At 42.3% G+C, this 17,223-nt stretch overlaps 1 protein-coding gene and 1 long non-coding RNA gene across 3 annotated transcripts in view; one reads left to right on the plus strand and one right to left on the minus strand.

Annotated features, from left to right (window-relative positions):
• The window catches only part of tiam2a (TIAM Rac1 associated GEF 2a), an 84,313-nt gene that overhangs the window by 12,420 nt on the left and 54,670 nt on the right, over nt 1-17,223 (plus strand). The window contains exon 1 of one of the 2 annotated variants that reach the window (XM_028000149.1): nt 8,545-8,673. The exons of the other annotated variant lie outside the window; for it this stretch is intronic. The gene's annotated coding sequence lies outside the window, so the exon portion shown is untranslated. Of the gene's footprint in view, nt 1-8,544; nt 8,674-17,223 lie in introns of those variants that run through there. 2 annotated transcript variants of the gene reach the window in all.
• On the minus strand, nt 12,369-15,924 carry LOC114133990 (uncharacterized). The gene is made up of 2 exons (XR_003593321.1): nt 15,810-15,924; nt 12,369-13,822 (listed from the first exon to the last, which is right to left on the minus strand). It is a non-coding gene; the product is annotated as an uncharacterized LOC114133990 (long non-coding RNA).

Genomic DNA, 17,223 nt, shown 5'->3' on the forward strand with positions numbered 1-17,223 from the left:
GACGTGGACCCCTTTGCCTGTACTTCAGATTGCCCTGCTCATTTCTTGACTCTGAGATTATAGAAAGAGTGTCAAAATCCAGCTTGATGATAGAGGTTGAAAGCGCAAAAGAATCAGAGCACTTTTATTGTACTGATTATAGCCTTCCTGCTATTGGGTGAAAATCTCATTCTAGTGTACATCAACTGAATCACTAATATAGAAACTGGCTAATTTTGAGTCTTCTTCTCAGTTGCAATCATCACCCTGAAGAGGGTGGTGTTAAGGAAGGTGTATTCACTAGGTTTGAGGTGATCTGATTTTTGATTGTTATTGATTCATTCCAGACATGTCCCCATCACTGTGTTGAGCAAATACACACCAACACTAGGATGAATCCATACATGTAAACACACATACACACATACTCATATGCAGCCCCACGTGACTGAACACACATAAAAACAGAATGCACACAAGAATAACTCCATAAGATAAGTATATACCCAGTATGAACACATCTATCCATACATACATACACACAACAATATACATAACCCAAAAGTCCCACTTAATGTGTCTGAAAAGGCATAGGAAGAAATAAGAAGGTTTTTGTTCAAGTTCACAATATTGTGATGCTGAGAAGGTGTTGAATATACAGTAACTATTCAACTATAACATAAACAGAATTTTAGACTTTCCTTTACACTGTGAGTTTGTCTTTACCTGTCAGGTTTGACAACTCAGACTTTGATTATAAAGTTGTGCTATACATCCAAAGAAAGAACATATATGTTTCTGTGTTTGATATGATGTAAAGCACTTTGAAATGCCTTGCTGCTGAAATGTGCTATACAAATAAAATTTGATTGATTGATTGAAAACTATGCAATGTTAAAGAACATTTAACATTTGACTGTACAGAAATATTAATGGGAGTGGGCAAAATACTAATCACCTGAATGTCTTGTTTTTCACTTTGCTTTGATTTGAGCCCACAATCTAAGAACAAAACTTGGCATTAGATGGTTTTCAGGCGGCTTCATCCACCATAGAAGTTCTACCTTGGATGTTAACTTTCAACATTCACTTATTTTAGGCTTTTCTTTCTGAATGTCTGAGTTTGAAAAGGCAAAACAGATTATGGATTGCACGCTAAGCCAAGATTAGCACATAAAGAGAGGGTTGATTTAGCGAAAATGCCTCACACATGCACTCCTGAATGTGTACTCACCAGGAAACATCAATCCAGAACACTTAACTGGGTCTGACTTGTTAAATATGGAGGAAGAAAAGCTAATAGTAGCTCCTTTTGTTCTTTGCTAACCTTGACCACAAACCAACCAGACGGGCCCAGGCTGGTCTAAGCACCACTAATGCACTTAAAGCACCATCATGGCGTCTTCCTGTCAGGTTGTCATGGTTATAAGCTTAAGCAGACGTGTGATGAATAAACTGCGGTGAGTGACATTAACCTGCTTGTTGGATATATTTTCATTTCCCGTCTATTAATCATACCAAGGTCTACTGCTTGTGTTGTAAGTCGATCAGAGTGACCTGAGTGATGCATGCCATGTTTGGCCTGACTGTGATCTACAATTTGGCCTTTAATAGGCCATAAAAGTTGAACGGCTGCCAGTTTTACAGCTAGTTTAGCATGAACATATGGCTCAGCTTGACTTAGGGAGAGGACGTTTGCTCTCTGAGTCTGAATCACATGCTGGTAATTCATCAGCTCTGGCTCTGCCAACATATTTGGGGGGAAGAGGGTCTTTCCTTGGACTGGGTAGAGTGGGCACCCTGTGAAGGGGAGGCTGCAGGAGCAAACTCCCATTTGGCGTCAGTGCTCCTCAAGAATGCAGAGAGGGATTAATGCATGCCTGCGGCAGTGATGGATGGAGCTTGACGCGCCCCCCTCTCCACCTACGCAGACATACACTCACAGAGCATATGGATGGAGACTGTTGGGCCCTACCCTGCTGCTGAATGTACCAGCTTTGCAGGTACGTTTGTATGTCTGCTGAGAAGGAGCCAGAGTTTGGTTGTTTGCCCTGCTACCCCAGATAGAGCTGTACTTAACCAGTATCAGGGCAGACTGAGCTTCTACCATCCCAGGTCACCTTTGGGACACTTTTAGTGCTTCACTTTGTAACTTTTACATCTTTTATATCGACCTCTTCCCCTCAATGCATTTCTCTTTCCAAATGCATCCGATGATCAATGTTTCTGACAGATTAGTACCTGTTCCCAAATCGACGTAGAAGCTCTGCTGCCGCTCTGTGACGTTCAGCAGCAGACTGTTTGATTTCTTTTTGTTTTGCAGTGGTCAATGATCTCTGATGGATCACCTCAGGGAGTGATCGGCGTATCTCACAAGAATGTCAGTACACTATGGCAAATGTTGCTACGATAATGAGTGAGTGAGATGTGGGTGGAGACCATTAATCACTCACACCTCGTAGCGTGAGACCGATTATCCTGCATAGCACGAAGGACAGCAGCAGTCAATTCCAGTAGGAACAATAGAGCATCTTAATGGGTTTAATGCAGATGTTGCATGTTCCAACAAGCACAATGTAAAGTCATGCTTTAACTCAGCAAAAAAAGTTAGTTTGGTAAAGTTTCTGCCTTATTTATGATGACATAGAACAGGACTGCCCTTCCTGAAGGGTATCTGTTATACTTTCTCCTTATTTCTTGGCCTCAGACACTTCTTTTCTTCTGCCTCTTATCATGTGTGAGATAATTGAGAATCACTCCTCTCCCTTTGAACGAGCAAACTGCCATGCTTTGTCCCATCATCCTTGAGCATTCCTCCGCCCCCTTAACCTTCAGGTCTCTTATCTGACCCTGTGACTGAGCACATATTTGCACCGTTTGCCATTCATTTCATCACTTGTCCTCTCATCATCCAGGAATTTTCTGTATAACCCTGCTGGATGAAATCTGGGACTCTCATACATTTACAGAATTGATTTTCAGGGATTTTGCGCTGCAGGAAAGATCTTTAGACGTGAGAAGTGCTGCATCTTTGGAAGTGGATTAAGTCCTTTATTGTTCCTTGACCTATCAGATGATATTAAACTTTTAAATAAATTGATAAAGAGCACAATTGTAAATGCAGTCATCCAGCTCACTAGGTGTTTCACACTGCACCTTCTCTCTTTTGGGTCTTTTGCTCATTACTGAGTCAGACGAGTAAAAAAAAAAAAGGAGAAGTTTTCTACATTTTGTCACATTACAACCACACACTTAAAAACTAATGTTTTTTTAAAAATAAAACATGCATTCGTATTTAATTTGCCTCAAGCCATAAAGGATACAAAGAAACATTGTTGTGGCGCCCTGGTGAGTTGAAAATGAACACATGAAGTGCTCTGTTTGGAGAAAAACTAATGCAACGCATCATCTTGGACTGCACTATAACAACAGGTTATAGTGCAGTCCAGTTTGGTAGTGGCAGCATTGGGCTGTGTAGATACTTTCACTAGGACAGAGAAGCTGGTCAGAGTTGATAGAAAGATGGACAGAGTAAAATGCAAGAAAATCCTAGAAGAAACCCTGTTAGACACTGTGAAAGACTTAAATCTGGTTTGGCAGTTCACTTTCAAACTGAACGGCCCTTAACAGAAAGCCATTGCTAAAGTGGGATAGTTTAAATTAAACCTTATTTATAAGTTAGAATGGCCTAGTGACAGCCCAGACCTATTACATGTACAGTAATGAAAAATTGCTGTTCTTAGACGCTTTATCTAATATAAGAATTTTACAAAGAATATGGAAATATTTCAATTTCTAGATGAGTAATGACAAATGAAACATGGACATCCAGCTATAATTGGTTCTAAATATTATTGATTATAGGGTGACTAAATACCAATGCATGTCACTTTTTAGATGTTTATTCATAAAACCACACGTGTTTAACTAATTTGTCTCAACCTTCCACTTGTGCTTCACTATATTGATCTATTAAATAAAATCCAACTAAAATGTATTTTATGTTTGTGGTTATAACATAACCCAGTGCAAAAAACCCCCAAAAACTAATCTAGTGGAATGAAAACTGTTGCAAGGCACTTTGCGCTTGCCGTGAAGCAGCAGATGGACAGTGACACCCCCTTGAGGACATCTCGAGTCATTGTCTCTTGTAAACAACGCCTTCAGAAGAGGTTAATGCCTCATGTCTCATTCTGAATTATTACACTAAAACCTGCACCCAGTTCATTTACAGTCTGCATGCAAGGAAGCATCTTTCTAAAAGTAAAAGCTGAACTCTATCCAGCATGGGCTGACTTGTTTGAAGAGATGTGCAGATTTCACAATTTATGTCATACTGCTGTTGATGTAACATTAGGAGATTATAACGTTTTAATCATGTTAGGAAAGCCAACCAAAAATACTTGGAATCCTTCACATGATGCATCTCACTAGTTAAATTGTCAAAGATCGGATAGGGATAGATTTTAGGGTGGAGCCCAGTGTGAAACAAAAGCTTTGACCTTTCACCCTGATTCAAAGCATCCCAGCTTAAGTAAATTCCATCTGTCTGTCTCTCTTTCTCTCACCCCCCACATCTCCCATCCTGCTAATTTGAAATGCTTCTCCAGACGCATTGATCTTTTTTTTCAAACCATTCTTCTTATTGCGACACTCTACTAATTGCCGCTAATATTAAGCAATTAAGATGCATTTATTTGTTTCCGAGGGATATTTTGTTCACAAATTGCTGCCCATCGGAGTCCCCAGCAAGCAACAGTAATCAATGGCATCAAACTGTAAACGGCCCCCAGCTACGAATGTGGCTCCATCATGCTGTTTATGAGGAAGCGGTTGAAATATTAGTGAGCCAACTAAAGAGTCATATTTCTCTCTCCCACGATTCTGCCCCAATGCTCTTCCTGTGCCCCATCTGTCAGATCGCTCCCATGAGCAAGCGCTGCTTCAATATGAGTTTTTCATCAGAGATAGATTATCACAGGCGATCGGCCTGAGATTAAATGCAACGTGATGAATGTGTTTTGCATAAAAGAAATGATTTACTCAAAAGGTTAAGATGTCTGCAACACCACATTAAGGGGATGGATGCCTTACTCTAGTTATTAAAATCAGATGAGGCGCTGCACAGTCCCTAAACAGGCTGCATCTATATGCATCTACAAGCTTAGAGTCAGCTGGAATGAAAAAGATGAATATTTGTTTGGTTTGGTCTAAAAAGATGCACTGAATTCATGGTTGGTCTCCAGTATTGATAACGCTTCGACCTTTCAAATCTCAACTTTGATTTCCTTAATAAGACCAGAATTTTAAATATTTCTCTCTGATCTTCCTCCCATGAGGGGTTCTTAATTATTAATATGCGAAACAGAGGGGAGGATAGGATTTTACCCTTTTGAAATTTAAAAAATAATATGGAGTTGACATTTTATTTAGCTTGGCATGGCTAGTGCTAGTAGAAACACAAAGCAGTATTTCTATCTCTGTAGAAATTATCGATTATTTTAAGTCTGAGGTAAAAGTTTGACAGCATTTTAAAATCCTTTTTTCCCATGACATGTTGAAAACTCGGTAATGAAACAAATCACCCATGATGTCTTATCAGCCTTCCTGTTATTCACTAAAAAGTCTTGCTCTCTCGTTCTTTTGCAGCCATTCAGTTCCTTTTTAAATAGCTTCTTGCATACGTTCCTCTGGCTTCATTTTAAACACATATTGTTCATAGTTTTTATTTTGAATCTTCTTCATGCAATATCAGAAATATGAAGAGTGCTTCTGTTAACAAGACTGGTTAGCTTCTGATCAGCCGAACAGCCGTAACTTGGTGTTGAGACCAATCTGGTTGGAAATTGGCAGCTTCGTCGGCACATGTCTATCCAAAAGTTATAATTTTAAAACAAAAAATGATATTCCAGGGCCTTTAGATTATTGAGTGATACTGTTTTCTGGCTTTACAACCTATGTTTCTAAATGCAAAGCGTAGTGAAATTAAATGTAATATAAGCTTTGCTAAAGTTCTGTTTAGAGTACTCCCTGCTGTGATGTTCTGTTAAATTGTTGTGGATCTTCGTAGCATCTGTGTGTGATGAAGATTCAATCTTCTTAGCATTGAATTATGTGACATCAGGCCATCAGAAGACACCTGAACCTCATTATGAGGGTAGAGTTACCTTTTTTCAAAGCATTATTCTACTAAAGAATGAATCCTTTGTCAATACCCGCAAACATAAAAATGCTGCTCCTGATTCGCATCATGTGAAATTGTTTGACATGCTTTCCTTCATTTTCTCTTGTATTCCTTTGCTCATAAATAGTAGTTCAAAATATCTGTATGTTGAATCTTTGACCTTCAGATTCATGTGGTGCATTCATTTCGAAGTGTAAGACAAGAATAAAAATTACCTTAGGGTGTGTGTGTGTGTGTGTGCTGTGGGTAAGTAAGTTGCCTGGAGCCTGAATATATTGGGATTTAATTCAGCTCAGGAGATTAGAGCTTATTGGGGTCTTAATTGATAATAATTAGGGGTCAGACAATTTGGCCGGGTGGAATTAGATCTAGCACCTGCTCTTCATGAATATGCATCCTATCAAGCCTCTCTCTTCGTCTGAGTCTGAATGTTTTCATGTCTCTCAGTTGCTTGAGGCGTGGCGTTGGCCAACCCTTTCTAAGATGCTTGCTCCAACAGGCGCACAAAAGCCTTTGAGAAGATCCCAGACTAGGCCACGAGAACTATTGTGCTGCTAACAATGTTGTTCAGTCCTGGTGAGCGCGGCTGATATTAGGTCTTTAGGTTGATGTCTCTGTCGACAGCAGGCCAGCTGAAGGCTGTTCCACAGCTGCTCCTGCAGCGTGGCACGGATAAGACTTTGAATTGCAATTCAAGACGATGGTTTTCTAGAGCAGAGCTCAGTTTGGTGCTTTAGTAATAGGCCAGGCAGCGGCTCTCATTTGTAAGGGTGATTCGAGTGACTCAGACACAAACCACTGGCACGTGAAAGCTTTCTAAACTGACTTTTCTAGCTCCGAGTGTGTTTTGTGTTCTCGTGTGGCTTTCTGCATGGTCCAGTTTGACCACAGTTATGTGAACCAAAGACAAATGGAGGCCTGCATGTGCTTTTAGGCTGACGGCGGTCTTGGGTCAGTCTCCACTGAGACAAGTCTTAGTCACAACACATTGGAGAATGTGATTCCAGGGAATGTTTTTCCACATTTCTTTATGTTCTGTGATTGGCCTTAGTTTGGAAAGGGATAATGCATGTCGTTGACTCTGTTTCCTTCTGTGCAGCTTTAGTGGAATGTTATGTGATGAACCAACTCCAAGTAGCACAGAGCTGTGAAGTGGAAGGAAGATGAAGCATGGGATTCAAAATTTTATGCAAAAAAAATCCACAAGTTGTGGAATGCATTTGTTTTCTGTTTACCACTAACCCCCTACGGGACACATGCCCCTGAAAACAACATCCACATGCTGGTTGGTACAAGGTGGCGGGAGCATCATGCTGTGTGAATGCAAGTACAGAAAAATGAAAACATGTCTATTTGTGCTTCTAAACTGACAACTTCACACTTTAATCTTTACTGCAAATATTTTGCCATATTTTATGTTTTGTGATTGATCTCTGGTCAGACTGCTGTGGGCATGCTGTTCATTAGTAGGTTGTAAGCGTTGGGAACATAGATGTAGCTAAATACATGTCAATCATGGAACATTGACTTCAAAAAATATGCTAGAAGTCATGGTGGTAGTCCCATTAGGTCGTGGGGATGACTTTCTTGATGCAAACCAGAGACAATTAAACATGTCTTTGTGTATGTTGGGCTGATGGTTAGTTGCTGCTGCAACATGTTTTGTCACTGGAGAAACTAAACTAAATTAAAGTTTCGCCACATTCCTTTATGTCCTCTGATCAAAAGACTGGCTTAGAAATCATCTGAAATCTTATATGTCATTGACTTCAGTTCCTCCTGGGTGACTTTTTTTTCTCCCCCTCCCTCTTGATTACCTCTAATCACTCCATGGTCTTTTTTTACTCCCACTTACCCTTACTCATAGGACACTTGTATGCTCACATTCTTTCTTTCCTTCTCCTCTGGCCTCCTCCTGAAGTCATTGTGGTATTTAGGGTCAGACAAGAGCTCCAGTCATTGCGCCCTCCCAGGCAGTACTGCAGCCATTACACGCCAGCTTGTCTAGCCCAATCGCCTCAAACTGCTTTGGAAAAAAACCAACCCTTTTTGGCTGCTACAAACCCTGCATCCTCCCTTCTGACGGAAAAGCTGAATGATGGAAAAAGAAATCAGTTACCCAGTGGAGCATATTTTTTTTTGCCTTGCACTCTTAATAGATGAGTGCTAAAAAAAACTCTTGGTGTCTTGTCCTGAGTGAGCTCTTATGTTAGGAACTTTTCACTTCTCCCTCCTCTTTGCTTTCTGGCTTTCCCTGCTGCCGCTGCGTAACCCAGGGCCACCCTTAGAGGACTGTGATTCGTTGCTCCTCCAAAGCCGGGAGGGAGTTTCCACGTGTCGTCCAGTGTGTCTGGGTGAGTGTGAGTCAGATGGCATATGTGTGTGTGTGCTGCTTTAAGACTATGAGCACTGGTAGACAAAATCCACTTTGAAAGTCAAGAGAGCACCAGTGTGATTTCCAGTTTGCGAGCTCTTCAAAGAGCTTCTAGATTAAAGCCTTTGCCACGGAGGTAAGCCATGTTATGGATTCTGTTTTATCTTTCTATCCCTTTGTTTCTGCTGTTTGGTGGATTAGTAGGGATCCAAGGTGAGGAGGTTGATTCCTATTGTTCAGCTGCACAGGTGTGGGTCCCTTTATGTGTTTGCTTGTGAATCCCCATTTAAATCTGGTAGATAAGTTTCATTTCTGGCCTACTTCCCTGTGGATTCTTCAGGATGCTGCTTTGTAAACACTGATATGCTAAAGTGACCTTTCACAGTCTCAGGCTTTATCACTTTTGTTGATGCATTACATGGTTTTTGGCATCTGTTGCCCCAAACACATTAATCTGAGGAAAAGTTATATCTAGATGCATGGATGCATAGTTTAAACTGTTTGGAAACTTTAATTTTCTTCAGGTCTCTCTGAAACGAACATCGCATACGTGTATAAATCTCTGCCTGGGGGCTGCCATGTCACTCTTGGTCGGTAGCCAGCCACGGAGCTTCGAAATGCATAATGAGAAAGTCCGAAAAACACTTAACAAGCACTCTGATGGATGTTTAGTGGCTTTGCTGGATTCACCACACAGTAATATGAGCTTTCAGAGTGATTCATAGACAGACTACTCATAAGCAAACTATTGTGTGATTCTTTAAGTCTTCTTCAGATGACAGAAACACAGCAGGAGATGGGATGTTCTTTTCTCCAGTTACACAGCTTTCCTTCACTTCCTGTTGTGGTTGTTTTCCTTTTTTTCTAGGTTTATAGTTGCAAAAGCAACTATAAACTTTGTAACTTTAAGAGCTTTGTTTTTGCAGCCCCTGAGAAAAGTGATAAGAGTCTCATGGGCTGTGATTTGACAGGAGGAAGGCAGCCCGATTCAGCCCCTACGAGCCGATGACCTCATAGCTATAACTCTGCAGTGCTGGAATACTCAACCTCACTGAGAATTTGTCACTTGCACTTCTTGTTTCTGATCTCTTTTCTGCTAGGAAAAAACCTCATACTTTTTTTTTTTAAGAAAACAACTTAAAGGTCAAACAAGATTTGTAACATTCCTAAAATGTAGCTGCAGTTTGTTGAAAAACAAACAGGATCATGATGCTTTTCTGGACAAAAACTACATGCAGGCTGGACCATTCATATGCAAGGTAATTTAAACGGCTTCACAGAAAAACAAAGAAGCAAAGTTAAATCAAATAACTGAGTACACAAGAAGAAAGAAACTATAAAATACTAAATTAAAGCAGATTCATATTATGATTAAATAAAAGTGACCCAAAAATTTTGTCTTAAGAAACCCAAATTTAATCTGATTTGTAATCCATAAATAACATAGTTCTGATTTGCTAAGTAAGGTCTCAGCCAGTCCCATTTGCCTTTGAGGCATTGGAAATTAATTATTTGATGGTATTCAGCTATTGTACTGACAATCCTATCCAGACTTGTGTTTTGTATGAGAAATATCAGGTCTAAAATACAAAATAAAGATACTGCAAATGTAAAACAAGGTAAAAAACTAATTCAAATTGAGATTTTACTGAACAAATTGTTTTGGAAGTTCTCAGGAAATCTGGAGGGAACAGTAATATTTCATTTAAATTAGCCAAATGTTTGCTACCCATTTAATTTATGGAAACTCTGAGCTGGTTTCCAGTGAAACTGCAACATTTTTGTTGTGGTCCAGCGTCTTGTTTACAAGTGACCATTAATTGGAGTCTCTGACACAGGTACTCTTTGGAACCGGATCTCAGAGTGGAACTTTTCAGAAACATTTTGATGAGACGATAAAATCACAGCACCATGTAGTTCTCTGGCATGACAACTACAGTGAATTCAAGGTGTCTCTCGTCCAAACAGTGACGCAGTGCCATCTAAACATGGAACTTTTCCCCAATCAACATCCGAAAATACCAACAGTTTCCAGACAGCGATTTAAGTAAACAAAGCTTTAGAAAGTGGAAGGATTGTTGTAGACACATAAACTTGTGAATAAACACAATGCAAGATGTAATATGTAATCTGGGTAGATAAAATAAAAAGGATCTGAAAACATAGCCTTAAGGAACCCCACTTGAGGTTTTTGCCATGTTAGACAAGTGAAATCTGTTACGAATGCTAACTTGAGACGGCTGTGTGTAAATAGTTTGGAGCTAAAACAAAGACTATTCAACATTAGACTCCTCATTCTTGTATGGGTTTGTATAAATAGTTTGAAGCTAAGCTTCTGTTTAACAAATACATGGTGGTCTTTATGTAGGAAAAAGTCAGTTACATCTTTAACACTTAAAGCACCTTCTGTGTTTATGCCACACCAAGGTGTGCCCCATTCTTTTGCAGCATCCCCGTCTGGAGGCACTGTTAGACTAAACACAAGGCTTACGTAGGAGTCACCCAGGGGTGGTGTGAGAAGAATTCCAGGTCATAGGGTGTGCCGAGGGGCACAAAAGTGGCAGTGGTCCCTTGGCCCCAAAGCAGATGGTCCTTAGCAAGACTTTTTGATGAGAACAGAGGGCTGAAGGGAAAGAGGGAGGGTGAGTTCATGGCTGGGCGCAGTGGTTTGCTGCTAAAAAGGAAGACGTGTCTTGTTTTCCCAGTGAAGTCACACAATGCGCCAGTTCAACTCGCAGCAGACGGCGAACGTGTGCGTCCTTGGAGTTTGTGTGTTGGGATGGCTTTGAGCCTTTCATACTCGCTGCCCTGCTTTGGCTGAATAAACCTTTGCAAGAAAGCATCAGCAGTGGTCCTCAATGAAAGCAGTGACTGTGACAAGTTCGACAACTGACTTTATGTTGACTCCTGGTGTCGTTGGCAGCTGTTTTCTCAGTCTTCATTTAACAAACAGAATTGTATGCTACAATTTATTCGTGTAAAGGCATTTTAAAACCATTTGGTTTGACTTCTTCAATATTTGTAGTAATTATATGATCTTCTGCCTGAATTAGATTATTGCAAGATGGTGGCATGTGTAACCTGGTTGTTGTTATAATTACACAAAATGTCTTTTTTTGTTGTTGTTTGTATTGTTCTCTACCTGACCGAAAAGCTGTCATTGTTTTGAATGTGTTACTTTAAGAACAGTAGCCCCTCCTTTTTATTTCTTCTTCTATGGTTTTGTCTTTAAAATGTTTGCGTCCCTTAGGCCCTCCCCTTTTGTCATGTTGTCCTGCGGGAGAGGTGTGTCCTATTTACTTTCTATCTAAATACTTCCAGTTTATTTGTAGATTTATTAAGTTAATTTCTGTTATGTATTTTTGTTTGTGTAGGACTTGGAGCGGGCAGCTTGTAACTATTGTTTTTCTGTTGGATATTTTCGTCAGGTATGTTGTATAAAAAAGGTTTATTTTATTTAATGTGAGACATGATCCCGCGGTCCTTTTTGTCATGTTGTCCTGCGGGAGAGGACTTGGAGCGGGCAGCTTGTAACTATTGTTTTTCTGTTGGATATTTTCGTCAGAATAAATCTTTGAAAGCCAAACAGAGTCACGTCCTGACTAACATCTAATAACCAGCACAACGCAGAAGGAATCCGGTTACACTTGGTGCCGTTTGACCCGCTGTAACGTCGAATCTCCACTGCTGCAGCTGCTGCTACGTTGTCCCTTTCCCGCCTTTGACGTCTTGCTCCGCCTTTGCCCCGCGCTTTGACTGGCAGGCGTTGGCGCGCTGTATCTTAGCAACGAAGTAACTGTTTCTGTTGGTCTTCTTTTTTTGTGCACCTCGTTTTATACAAGTGAAGAGGGGAAATAAGTGAAGAATAATTGAAAAAGTTTTTTAATTTTATAAAAGTTTTTTTGTGTGTTTTGGGACAATAAAATCAATCTTAAAACAGTACAATCAACAAATAATAATAATAATAAACAAAATGTAAAGACATGAAACCAGTCTGTTTATTACCCTTTACCTGTAGATAAGGCTGGTTGTTTTTTTGTTTCTTTTGCTGACTGTTGCATATGAGTTCTTGTGTGACTGATTTGTTTTTACACTGTTTGGGTATCTGCATTTTATTTTTGACATCGCTTCTTTTTGATCCACTGTTATTTTCCATAGTTTTTGTCTGTTATTGTTTGATGAAATGTCTGACACTGAGGTACCTTTTAAAGGTGATGAAGTGGACCGGAAGGTCACTTTTAGTTTGGGGAGGGGCCAACATTACATGTCATTTGGAAGGGGTAGACCTATGCCTTTTAGTCCATATGACTTTTCTGTTGATCAGCTTGGGATTAACCCCCCACCTGTCCCTGCTGCTGCTTCTACACCCATTGGCAAAGCAAGGTCTGACCCTACCCAACTTGTTTCTACTGAGGCTCTCAGTGGGGTGATTGCTGATCTGGCTAAGCAGATTGGGGACGCCATTACGACGAATCTCAATGGACTAAACCCACAAAGTCAGTCACAGTCTCAGGTTGCTGACAGCCAACCCAGCGACCTGACCGATCAGTCACAAGTGAGGTTTGTTGTTCAGTCTGATATTAGAGCACCTCCATATTTCAAAGGTGACCACTCTGACACCTTCTCCATCCAGGAATGGGAGGGTTTGATGAGATGCTATCTGTCAAGGATGAGATGTGTGGACCCTGTAGAAATGTGTGAGATCATCACATCCAGACTTATTGGGAAAGCCAGAGATGTGGTTCAGGTGTCGCTTCGTTGCCAGCCTCAGTCATGTAGTGACAAGTTGGTTTCTACTGTTTTTGATATTTTGAAACGCAACTTTGGTGAGCTGATCTTCTCCAGTTTGCCGATGAGAGACTTCTATAACATCCTGCCTGCTGATGGAGAGACAGCCATGGACTACTGGATTCGACTTAACAAGTCTATTGAAGCGGCTGATGAGTGTTTGCGTAGGAGGGGGAAGCAGGTGGAGGATCCAGGAGCTGAAGTTGTTACAATGTTCATCAACCATTGTCCTGATCCCGGTCTAGCTTTTTCCTTCCAGCTGAAACCTGTGGAGGAGTGGACTACTGCTGAGGTCCAGAGCCGCCTTGATAACCGTGTTGCAAGTCTTAGGAAGCCGATGGTCACTACAAATAGGACTCTTGGTTCGTCTGCAGGCCCTGTTCTCTCTTGTCTTCCTCAGCTTGGTGCTCAAACGCCTAGTGCTACGTTGTCAGCTGATGCTACACCATTTGCTGTCCGTTTTCCCCAAGCTGCTTTAGCATGTGATCGTTCCTCAGCTTCAGGGCCCTTGAATCAGCAGCCACAGCAGCATGTTGCTCCACAATCTACATCCTTTCAGAATACAGGTCCACCCCAGCCACCTTTTTCCTCCAGTTCAGGAGTTGACCCGCCTCCTCAGATGACAGAGATGTTCGATAAGGTTCTGTCTCTGTGTGCAGCTTCTCTTGCTACAAAACAGAGTGGTCAACATGTGAGGAGTTACACACATGGTTCTAAACGTCCTCAGCATGCACCATGCAGGGTTTGTTGCTCGGAGGAGCATACCACACACTCACACTGCAGATTGTTCAGACTGTGTCTCAACTGCTTCGGCTCAGGACACATTAAAAGGGATTGTCCTCAGCCTGCTCATCACACACCGCAGCTGTCCTCCCAGTATCCTAATTTAAACTAGAGAGCCCGTGTGATGAGAGGGGAAGCATGGGCAGAGTGGATAATACCCTCACGACTACACTGGATGCACGCTCTGTTTATACTGAGTGTTGCAATACTTCACCTGAGAACAGTGAAGTGATTTTCTTGGGGTCACAGAGAGTCCAGAGGGCTAGTGATTTGTTTTATGCCTCAGTTTCAGTTAGTGACCGGACTACACTGAGGGGTATGTTGGACTCTGGGAGTATGTCGTGCACATTGAGCGTGGAGGCAGAGAGCAAACTAAGAGCCGCGGGTGTTGATTTGATCCCTCTTGCAGTCCCAGAGAATGTGGTGCTCGTTGGGTGTGGTGGCCTTCTCACGCAGCCTCGATACATCTATGAGTTGGACATTGAGATCTATGGCTTCAGATTTACAGTACCGACATTTTTGATACCTGGCCAACATGATGAATTCATCATTGGTAGCAATGTGCTCCGGCCCCTTATTCAAAGAATGAAAACTGATTCGAGGTACTGGGAACTCATTACATCTAACACTGCAAACCCAGAGTGTGAGGAGTTTTTGCAGCTTCTGAGTTGTGTTTCTCGGTGGTCAAACTCTACTTCACCTGACAAGATTGGAACAGTTAGGCTCAGACAGGCTGTTACCCTCCTTCCTCGTCAGGAGTATGTGGTTTGGGGTAAGCTCCCATCCACTGCACCACTGTCACTGGGAGGCACTGTGGTTGTCGAGCCGTCATCTGCTCGTTCCACTCCAAAAAACATTTTGGTGGGTCGTGTAGTCACACCCATGTGGGGGGATCGTTGGGTCCCTATGAAGGTCCTCAACCCAACAGAAAAACCTCTGATACTGCGCCGCAATGCTAAAATCGCTGATGTCTTTCCATGTGTTGCTGTGGAGGACTTTGCGTTCAGTCAGGGGAGATCGGAACTGTACTGCAACCATTCAGCTGTTTCAACAGGTTCATCACATCACAGTGCTGATCCAGTGCAGATGCTGAGAGACTGTGGTCTGCATGACATTGACATAGAGAGCTGTGAGGTGTCAGATGAGTCTAAAAGAAGGCTGGCTGAACTCGTGGTTTCTTACCAGGATGTGTTCTCCAGGGGAAAACTGGATTGTGGTGAGGCTATGGATTTTGTTCATCGCATTCACTTGACTGATGACCAGCCATTTCGCTTACCTTATCGACGCATACCACCAGCACATTATCAGCAGTTGAGGGAGGTCTTGTCTGAGATGGAGATGACGGGTATCATAAGGAAGTCTATTAGTGAATATGCCTCCCCGCTTGTTATGGTGTGGAAAAAGTCTGGGGACATGAGGATATGCACTGACTTCCGCTGGCTTAATGCTAAGACCGTTAATGATGCCCATCCATTGCCCCATCAGTCTGACTGCCTTGCTGCTCTTGGTGGGAATGCGCTGTTCAGCACCATGGACTTGACCTCTGGTTTCTACAACATCCCTCTCCATGAGTCCGACAAACATTACACTGCTTTTACCACGCCGCTTGGACTTTATGAGTACAACCGTCTCCCACAAGGTTTATGCAACAGCCCAGCTTCCTTCATGAGGATGATGCTTAACATTTTTGGTGACTTGAACTTTTCCAGCCTCCTCTGCTATCTAGACGACCTGTTGGTATTTGCACCGTCTGAGGAGGAGTCGTTAAGGAGGCTGGAGGTTGTTTTCTGTCGCCTGAGAGCAAACAACTTGAAGCTGGCCCAGAAAAAGTGTCACTTTCTCAGAAAGAAAAAGTGTCACTTTCTCAGGAGGTCTGTGAGGTTCTTGGGCCATGTTGTGGAAGCTGGTGGTGTTTCTGTTGATCAGGAGAAGGTAAGGGTCATCTCAGGGTTTGAAAGAAAAGACCTCATGAAGGAGGATGGCTGTACTCCGTGCCAGAAGAAGGTGAGGTCATTCTTGGGCATGGTGCTATTCTATCAGCACTTTATTCCAGCTTGTTCCCGCATTGCAAAGCCTCTTTATGCCCTCACCGCAGGTCAGAAACGTAAAGTAAAGAGCGAAGGACATGGGAAAGCTGGAACCTTTCGTGTTCTGACTCCCCAGGACTGGACTCCAGCTTGTGAGAAAGCGTTTGGAGACCTTAAAACTGCACTTCTCAACTGTGTGGTGCTGGCACATCCTGATTTTGAGAAGCCATTTATTCTCTCAACCGACGCTTCATTGGATGGGCTCGGTGCTGTTTTGTCGCAGGTCCCAGCTGATGGAGAGATTGCTAGACCTGTTGCTTTTGCCAGCAAGACTCTCAGCCGCAGCCAGGCCAACTATCCTGCACACAGGCTCGAGTTCCTAGCCTTAAAGTGGGCTGTATGTGATAAGTTCAGCCACTGGCTGAAGGGTCACAGGTTTACTGTGTGGACGGATAATAATCCTCTCACATATATCCTGACCAAGCCCAAACTGGATGCCTGTGAACAGCGCTGGGTCTCTAAGCTTGCTCCATACACCTTTGAGATCAGGTATGTTCCAGGGAGACAGAATGTGGTGGCAGATGCTCTGAGCAGAGTTCCTTTTGTGAAGCCTTTGGCTGATCGCCTTCTGTCAGAACCTTGTCAGGAACTTTTGGAGCATGTCTGTGAGGTCCCTGATCATGCTGTGCAGGATGCTTTCCGTTTGACCTGTCAGCTTCAATCAGTGGACAGCTCTTCCTCCATTACAGCTGACACGTCCATGACCTGTGCCGAAGTCTCCTCTCTTTTGTCATCTGCCTGCAGTGGAGATGCTGGTCAGACTCAGCATGCAGCATATTTAGCTGATCATCTGGGCATGATAATCCCACACACCACAGGTCCATCAACAGCTCTTTGTCTAAGTGACCTGGTCTCTCACCAGAAAAACGATCCTGTTGTTTCCAGAGTTGTCCTGTACGTTGAGCGGGGACGCCGTCCATCAAGGCGGGAACGCTTTGGTGAAAATCAACTGGCTCTAAAAATTCTGAAGCAGTGGGATAAACTAACATTGCTGAATGGCGTTCTTTACCGTGTCATAAAAGACCCTC

This window comes from Xiphophorus couchianus, chromosome 19 (assembly GCF_001444195.1).
Source record: "Xiphophorus couchianus chromosome 19, X_couchianus-1.0, whole genome shotgun sequence".
NCBI classification, from domain to species: Eukaryota; Metazoa; Chordata; class Actinopteri; order Cyprinodontiformes; family Poeciliidae; genus Xiphophorus; species Xiphophorus couchianus.